At 35.8% G+C, this 8,990-nt stretch overlaps 1 pseudogene; it reads right to left on the bottom strand.

Moving 5' to 3' along the window:
* Positions 1-5,987: 5,987 nt before the first annotated feature.
* LOC141494931 (transmembrane and coiled-coil domain-containing protein 3 pseudogene) lies at positions 5,988-7,940 on the bottom strand (annotated as a pseudogene).
* Positions 7,941-8,990: the final 1,050 nt, after the last annotated feature.

Here is an 8,990-nt window from a genome sequence, read left to right as displayed (position 1 = left end):
GGCCTTCAGTCTCATATCTCATTACTTATTGGACATCTTGGTCTGGATATCATACAGACACTTTAAACCCAACTTGTCCAAAATGAACTTATCATCTCATCTCTTCTACCCCTAAGCTCTCCTCTCTTCCTATCTTCCTGCCACCTAGATTCAAAACCTAGGTATTATCCTTGACTCCTCACTTTCCTTCAGCCTCAAATATTAGAAATGTTATTAAAGGGGTAGTTAGGTGGTGCAGTGGATAGAGCACTATCCTAGGAGTCAGGAGGACTTGAGTTCAAATCTGACCTCAGATACTTTATAATTATCTAGCTGTGTGACCCTGGGCAAGTCATTTAATCCCATTGCCTTGCAAAAACAAAAATAACAACAAAAAGAAATGTTATTAAGGTAAAATTGATTAGACTTGTAATACTTCAAATATTTGCCTTGTTTTCTCCATCTGACACCGCCACCGCCATGGTGTAAACTCTCATCACCTTACACAGAAAGTATTGCATTAGTCTTAGGGTTGATCAGCCAGCTTCGTCTTTCCTCACTCAAGTCCATCCAACATTCAGCTGTCAAATTAATCTTCCTACAAGCACTGATTTGACCATGTCACTCTCCTATTCAATAAACTCCAGTGGCTCCCATCACCTTCAGGATCAAAAAAAAAATTTGTTTACTGTTTAAAGCCAGCCCTGTCTATCTTTCTAGTCTTCTACCCTCCTTCCCCTTCCCCTTCCCCCAAACACTCTATCATCCATTAACACTGGTCATCTTACTATTCCTTATACAAGACACTCCACTGTAGCTCTATGAATTTTCCCTGGCTAACTCTTCGGCCTTGAATTCCCTCCTTCATTATTACCTTCTGACTTTTCTGTATTCCTTCAAGTTCAAGGTAAAATCCCATCTTCTACAAGAAGCCTTTCTCATCTCCCCTTAATAATAATGCTTTTCCTCTCTTGATCATTTCCAATTTATCCTTCATATAATTTCTTTATAGATAGTTTGCATATTGTCTTTCCCATCAGACTGTGAGTTTCTTGAGTTCTGGGTCCATCTTTTGCTATTCCTTGTTTCCTTAGGTCTTAGTTTTCTTAACTATACAACACAGGGATTGGGCTAGATGACAAATAAAGTCTCTTCTGGATCCATATCTATGATTTTATGATCCTAGAATACTGGGAAGTATTTTTTGAATCAACTAGTCTGATTAAATCCCTACGGCCAAAATCTTTTGGGAAATGACAATTTTAAGATGAAGAGTCCCCAAGAGATAAGTAATCAAAAGATATGAGCAAATAGATTTTTAAAAAGGAAATGAAAACTGTCAACAGCTATCTGAAAAAATATTCAAAACATGAATAATGAGAGAAATGCAAATTAAAACAATATAAGGTTACTACTACAAACCCATCAAATTGGCAAAGGCACAAAATAATAGAAATTGGCTGACATCCTTTTCCTCAGTTATTTAAGAAGAACAAAATGACAGCACTACATTAGAGATAAGTTACTACACCCACCAACCACAAGTTGGGCACAAATAATCCACTTAAACACTTGGAGTGATTACTCTAAACTTACATATCTCATGTTTCCTTTGAGCTGCTTCTGTTCTGTCTTGCTCATAGAACACAACCCTGTCTCTGATGAGGGCATACCTTGTAGGGTAGTCCTGAGCCTGTGTTTCCCATGCTGCACAGTCATTTCCAAAGTTCTTAAGAGAGAGCTTCAGAGTGTCTTTATGTCACTTGTTTCTGACCTCCCTGTGAGCATTTGGCAAGCATCTATTTGATGAACAGTATAGTCAACCCATCGGAGGTGTTGCTCACTCCAATAACATTTGAAATGCTTGGCAGTTTAGCTCGGGAAAGGACTTCAGAGTCTGATATCTTTTCTTATCAGATGATTTTCAGATCTTCTTAAGACAATTTAAATAGAAGCAATTCAGTTTCCTGATATGGCATTGGTAGAATGTCGAAGGTTTCATAGGCAGATGGCAATGAGGTTAGCTCAGTGGCTCTGTAGACCTTCCGTTTGATAGTCATTCTAATACCTCTTCTCTCCCATACTTTTTTTTTTTAGGTTTTTGCAAGGCAAATGGGGTTAAGTGGCTTGCCCAAGGGGCCACACAACTAGGTAATTATCAAGTGTCTGAGACCAAATTTGAACCCAGGTACTCCTGACTCCAGGGCCGGTGCTTTATCCACTGCGCCACCTAGCCGCCCCTCCCATACTTTCTTTTTGAAGTCTCCCAAATACTGAGCTAGTTCTGGCAATGCAAGTGTCAGCATCATTATCAAGGTGAACCTCCTTGGAAAGGACATGGATGAGGTAAGTGAACTTGTCTACAGTACTCAAAGAACACAAGGAGGAGATAGTAAGTACCATTGGGTTGCTGAATAAAAATACTTCTGTCCACTTTGCAAGTTTTCATTTCAAGATTGATTTTCTTCTTCATCAACTCCATCAGCACAAAAAAACCCCAAAATAGTTTTGTTCATTAAGTTAAACTTTGATAAGAATATAGAGCTTATTATAAAGCAATACAACAAATGGGAAAGCAGGTAAGACTGGTCTTGGGTACAGGGAAAGAATTGTTTGACCAAGGGAAGTTAAAAGTTGGTGGGGCTAAAAGAATAAAGAAAAAAAAGAAAAAAGAATTTTTTTAAAACTAGGCTTTGATTCAACCATCCTCTAGACAGTTTGGAATTATTTGGGAGGAATGACTAAATTGTTTATGCTTCTTAACCAGGTAATATTACTTCTGGGTTCATAGTTCAAAAAGATTACAGACTGAGAAAGAAGGGGCTCTTTTAAAAAAATATTTATTTTTCCAACGACATGCAAAGATAGTTTTCAATCTTCATTTTTTTTTTTTAGTTTTTGCAAGTCAAGGGGGTTAAGTGGCTTGCCCAAGGCCACACAGCTAGGTAATTATTAAGTGTCTGAGACTGGATTTGAACTCAGGTACTCCTGACTCCAAGGCCAGTGCTCTATCCACTGCGCCACCTAGTCGCCCCCATCTTCATTTTTTATAGGAGTTTGAGTTTCGTACTTTTCTCCCTCCTTCCTTTCTCTCAGTTATACACGTACAATCATATTTAACATATTTTCATATTAGTCATGTTGTGAAAGAAGAATCAGAACAAAAGAGAAAAAAATCATGAAAGGGCAAAAAAACCTCATAAAGTATAAATATGGAAAATAATATGTTTTGGTCAGCATTCAGGCTGCATAGTTCTTTCTCTGGATGTTGATGGTATTTTCCATTACAAGTCCTTCAGAATTGTCTTTGATCTTTGTACTGCCAAGAAGAGCTGAATCTGTCATGGTTGATCATCACATAATGTTGCTGTTAATGTGTACAATGTTCTCCTTGTTCTACTCACTTCACTCAGCATCAGTTCATGTAAGTCTTTCTAGGCTTTTCTGAAGTCCATGATTTCTTATACTACACTAATATTCCGTCATCTCATTCATATACTATAATTTGTTCAGTAATTCCCCAACTGATAGGCATCTCCTTAAAACCTTGTAACTACAAAAAGAGCTACTATAAATATTTTTTACATGTGGGCCTTTTTCCTGATTTTTTAAGCATTTTTTAATAAATTGCTTTAATGAATAGAATGGAATTCTCTGCAGTCTAAAAAGGAGTCAGTCTAAGCAAAACCTAAATTCGACTAGCATATTCATTCTAGAACAAATTAAAAAATAGAACACTGAAAAGCTCTGCCTTTTACATAAATTAGCACTAAAATAGCACAAATGTAAAAAAATGAAGATTCTGATGTCACATTTTCACTTGTATTAAAGGGGTTTTCACAGGCTGTGAAAGCAAATCCAAATTTGTAAAAAAGCAACACTGCAAAATTATTAAAGTATTTCCATATTTCTATATTGTAAATCCATTTTATAGCCAAAACTCTGAAGGGAAAAAAAGAACATTCTTGTCACTTTTACAAAAACTGTGTAAATTATACTAATTATTGGGAGGAGGAAAAGAAAAGGGTGACTATCCTTAAGCAAACTTTATATATATACAAATCTAGATTTACAATAAACAGCACTAGCAATTTATTTTTTAAAATAATTCTTCAAAAGAAATACAATTCCTTTTAAGGGCAAGAGTCCCTAATACAATTAAAATATCTTACTTACCAAAATAAAAATGTATACAACTTTTTACAATTGTAGCTATTGCATAAAATAAGAGTTGTAATAAGAAATATTATTTTAAAAAGTTGGTGAGCCATAAATTACTACTAGTTCTAGCTATCAGCAAGGCTGATAAAATCTTGGGTTTCCCAGACATCACAACAGCTCATATTATTCATTCATTCTTTTAATTTTTCCTTACAGAATTTTTGCATATCAAAAAGTTTCAGGAGGTAACTAAAATATGTATTTAAACATGGCATTCTCTATAGGAGTTCTCAAATTTTTTCAAATTGGTATGATACTGGTCTAGTTTCCAGATAATAGCTTCATAACTGCCAGGAGATAAAATAGCCCCAATTTGCATCACCTACATGTCACTTTTATATATACCAGAAACATGAATAGAGTAAAATGTAACCAAACAATAGGATAATATTTGAAAAGTTTGTCAAGTTTATTGTAAACAAATGTAGATGCAATTCACTTTCTGAAATATGCACATCTCTCAATTGTATATTCTTCTGAATTTTAAAATTCTTATAAATTTGGTTTATCTTGTTGACACAAAACACAAGATGTTTTTATTTCTACTGATGATTAATTTTGAATTGACATTGGCTACTAACAAAATTTATATTTTTTTCCCTGTAGGACAGTTTCCATTTAAAAGTGATAAACCATTTAGTAAAGCAAATTATTTTCTTGTAATAAAGTGAATCACTACCTAGTCTGTCAATTTGTAAATTCACACTTTTTTACATTTCCTAAAAGAGTCTAAAAAAGAAATTTTTCTTGAATCATAGCTAGAATTTGGATATTATTAAAAAAGCAAAGTTTTAATCTGATCCCTTATGGAATAATATATGAATATGTGAATAATTTAAATTAATAAAAGAGTGTGTAGGGATTCTCTTGGCATAAAACTTTAATTTGCAAAACATTTCAAAAAAACCCCAGAGATTCAAGATAATGTACCCTGATCAAAGATCATTTTTACTAAAGAACGTAGTCAATACCCAGATGAAAGCTCAAACATATTTTTAAAAAGAACATTGTAACATTAAAATGAATATTTAAAAGAGGAATAATAAAAAGCCAACAGGCACTACGAGATAGCCACCTCTTTTTAGAATACAAATTTTGAATATTTTAAACATTAAAATTAAGTTTTCCCCAAAATCTGTAGGAAATTTACACCACTTGTTTTAATGATAAATACTGACATATAGATAACAAATCTAGAAATTAAACGGGTAAATTTCATTATTTTAGCAGGGTACCACAGGCACCATAAATAAAAAAAAATATTTTAACTTTTGATTTCTACCAAAAAAGGTAAATAAATAAATAAATGGTTCAATTAACAAGTAAACGTGGGGAAAAGGCACATCCAGGCAAAATAGTCAAGGCAATTTGCATGATGTGTTACTTTCAAAGCAATTCTACTGTGCATAATTGAATCTAAATGAGTTTTTTTAGAAGATTCTAAAACATGACAAAGCATATTTAGTAAGCTGTGCAAAAGTCAAAACACTAATAATTTAATATAGTCTGTATTGGGGTGGCTAGGTGGCACAGTGGATAGAGCACCAGCCCTGGAGTCAGGAGGACCTGAGTTCAAATCCAGCCTCAGACACTTAATAATTACCTAGCTGTGTGGTCTCGGGCAAGCCACTTAACCCCATTGCCCTGCAAAAACTTAAAAAAAAAAACACTTCAAAAAATATAATCTGTGTTACTTTAAAATATATGTAAGGCTCATAAGAAAGTGCATCACAAATTCCTGCAAAGAGATTTAGGATTTGGTATTTTTAGAGAGTAATGTCTTATTCTTAGATGAATCTTTTGCTTTCAGGTCTTGGCAAACACCTCACAATTGCAGCTTTCCATAATGCTGGGGCAAGTAAAAGGCTTAATAAAGTTATTACACTCAATATAAGAAGGTAGACCTCTCCTGAGATGATTCCTGATCTTCTTGCTCTACTTCCCAGAACAAAAGAAAACTCACTGACTTGGGCCAGTCCAGCTGAAACAATCCATTTGATGTACTGTCTGTTCTTTGGTAGAATAAGAGATAAGACAAGTACTGCCAAAACAAACTTCATTATCACCACTGACAAGGCAAGGAACATCAAAACAGTGAGTTCATATATTACAAAAATGAGAAAAACATGGAGACCTATAGAAGCAAAGAAAATGAGGGCCAAAAAGTCCCGGATAGGTTCAATATAGGGCACAATTTCTTCAGTAACCATATGACCTTGAGAAGAAATCAATGCTCCAGCCAAAAAGCAAACCCAATTCCATTGAAACATCAAGAAGCTCTGTAATCGTTAACATTAGAAAGATGAAGGCTGATACTCCTAAAACAAGGATTTCTTTATTTCCTTTGCTTTCCACATGCAGTTTTTGATAAGAAAAAAACAGTAACCAGAGACACAAGGATTTGACCAATCAGTACCAGAATTCTCATTATTTCCAGAAAAATGCTGGAATAGGTATTTGCTCCTGCTTGTATAAGAGTTGGCATAATAGCTATGAATAATCCAGGTTGTACATCTTGCATTACTAGCATGCCAAGAGAAGCACACTGCTGTAGTCACTGTCACCTTCTTTATCACCTTGGGCACTACCAATAAGAAACCTGGACACCAGGGTGTGCTTGATAAGGATAAACAAGTAAAAATAAAAACACTTTGTGTTGGTCTGATTTGTAAAAAGTATCCCCACAATAAGCCAAATGGAACCATTAGGAATGTCATGATAGCATGAGCCTTGCAAGGAGATCTTTCTCAACTTTTCTGGGGAAAATTCCAAGCCAACAAGAAACAGAGTAAAGAACACACCAATTTCTCCTAATGTCTCCACTTGTACAATAGACTTAATACTGTTTAGTCCCGAGGGCCCCAGTAGTATGCCACAAATAATGTAACCACACATTGTTGGCAATCCTACCATTGTACACAGCCATCCACATGGTAAAGATAACATTCCCATGGTCACAATGTCCTTTATAACGTGGTGATCTGCTCCAGGAATTGTTGAATATTTGGGCTTAGTCAATATATCCTGATTGTCTGGGGACTCAATTCTTCATGTTTTGTTATACTTCTTTTAGAATTGGTCTCCTACTCTCAAAATGGCTGCAAAATTGACCTCTTACTGACTTATTGTCATCAAAACATGTTCCTCTATTTCTTTCTCTAAACGATCTGCCACTTTCCTTACATCTTCAAAAATTCCCTCAAGCAGGGATAGACTTTTGTTCTGATGTTGCATATTTTGAAGGGCTTCCCCTTGATGCTCTTCTGCTGCCAGAATCTCAACATATTCTGTTTCTTCCTTTACTGCAGCTTCCCTCAAAGCCTCCAGTCGTTGCCTGCTACTTTACTTTCATGTTCACAACATCTTTGTAATCTCCTTGCAAGGCTCTTTGGAGTCCATGGATAGTCTGAAAGACTGAACTTTCACCTTCATTCAATTCCTTTTGGAAAATTTCAAATGTGTGTACCTGAAAGAGTTTCTCTTCATCTGACAGTCCAGCCTTCTTTTCCACTGCTCTTATTGCCTTTTTTAGTTCGTTAAGGACGACATTCTTCTGTCAAAGAACCAGATAGTTTTCTGCAGCTGTCTAGAACCCACTGTTTTCTCTGAGTAATAGCTGCTCCTTTCCCACGATGCAACTTTATTGCATGTTTTTCTGCATCATCCTGTTCTGCTGTATACACCATCGAATGAAACTGTGAAATTAAGATCCAAAGACAAATTCTTCTCCTTACCTTCATGATCCAATTTTGCAAAGCAGGATAGTCCAAAGATGCATGTTATTTAAAATGTGCATTTTGACACATGTTGGGCTCCTCGGGGAGCTGTGACATCCCTCTGCCAGGTGAGGCAGGTTGGCGAGGGCAGGAAGTGGCCTCCGGCGCCATCGTGGCTCCCTGCCCCTCTTCCTTCTTTTTCCTGATTTCTAAAAAAAAATTTCTTTGGGATATAAACCTAGCAGTGATAGTGTTGGATTAAAGGGTATTTACAGTTTTATTGCCCTTTGGGTGTTCCAAAGCGCTCTGTGGCATGATTGAATCAGCTCACAACTCCACCAATAGTGCATTAATGTCCCAGTTTTGCCACATCCCCTCCAATATCGATCATTTTTCTTTTTTATCATATTGGCCAATCTGATAGGTATGAGATAGTATGAAAGATCTCTTTGACCCAAAATACTTTAGGAATAGCTATTTGTAGCATAAAAAGTTTAAAAAACTGTGCCCAGTGATTGGGACAGGACTGAACAAAATGAGGTACTTGTATTTATGTGAATGTAATGGAATATGATTTCACTATTAGGATTAATAAAGAATTTGGAGAAATAGAAGACTTGTATAAACTGATACAGTGTATAAAGTACTATTTGTAGAAATTGATACAGGTCAAAAAAGAGACAGAAATAGTCAGAGACTAAGACAGAGACGGAGGGAGACACAGAGAGAGATGGGAGAGAGAGAGAGAGAGAGAGAGAGAGAGAGAGAGAGCGCTTTAAGATCTACAAATTTGACATTTACCACAAATTTGTGAGATAGTAAGCACTCTTTGTATCCTCATTTTACAACTTGAGGAAATTGAGGCTCACAGAGACCAAAAGACTTGCCGAAGCTCATGTGAAAGACAAGACAAAGTCCACCATCCCATCCCATTCATCTGAATCCCAGGCACACCCTCTTCACCCATTTTACTGTAAGGGATTTGAAGGTCATGGCTGCTGCTGGTATATCCTTCAGTGCCTCATTCTCTTTCACTTTCCTCACTTTGTAAAGAAATGATACATTTCTAAGAAC

The sequence above is a fragment of the Macrotis lagotis genome, chromosome 8 (assembly GCF_037893015.1).
Source record: "Macrotis lagotis isolate mMagLag1 chromosome 8, bilby.v1.9.chrom.fasta, whole genome shotgun sequence".
Taxonomy (NCBI): Eukaryota; Metazoa; Chordata; class Mammalia; order Peramelemorphia; family Peramelidae; genus Macrotis; species Macrotis lagotis.
The sequence above is the reverse complement of the archived record's forward strand: the minus strand, read 5'-3'. Positions and strand labels throughout refer to the sequence as shown.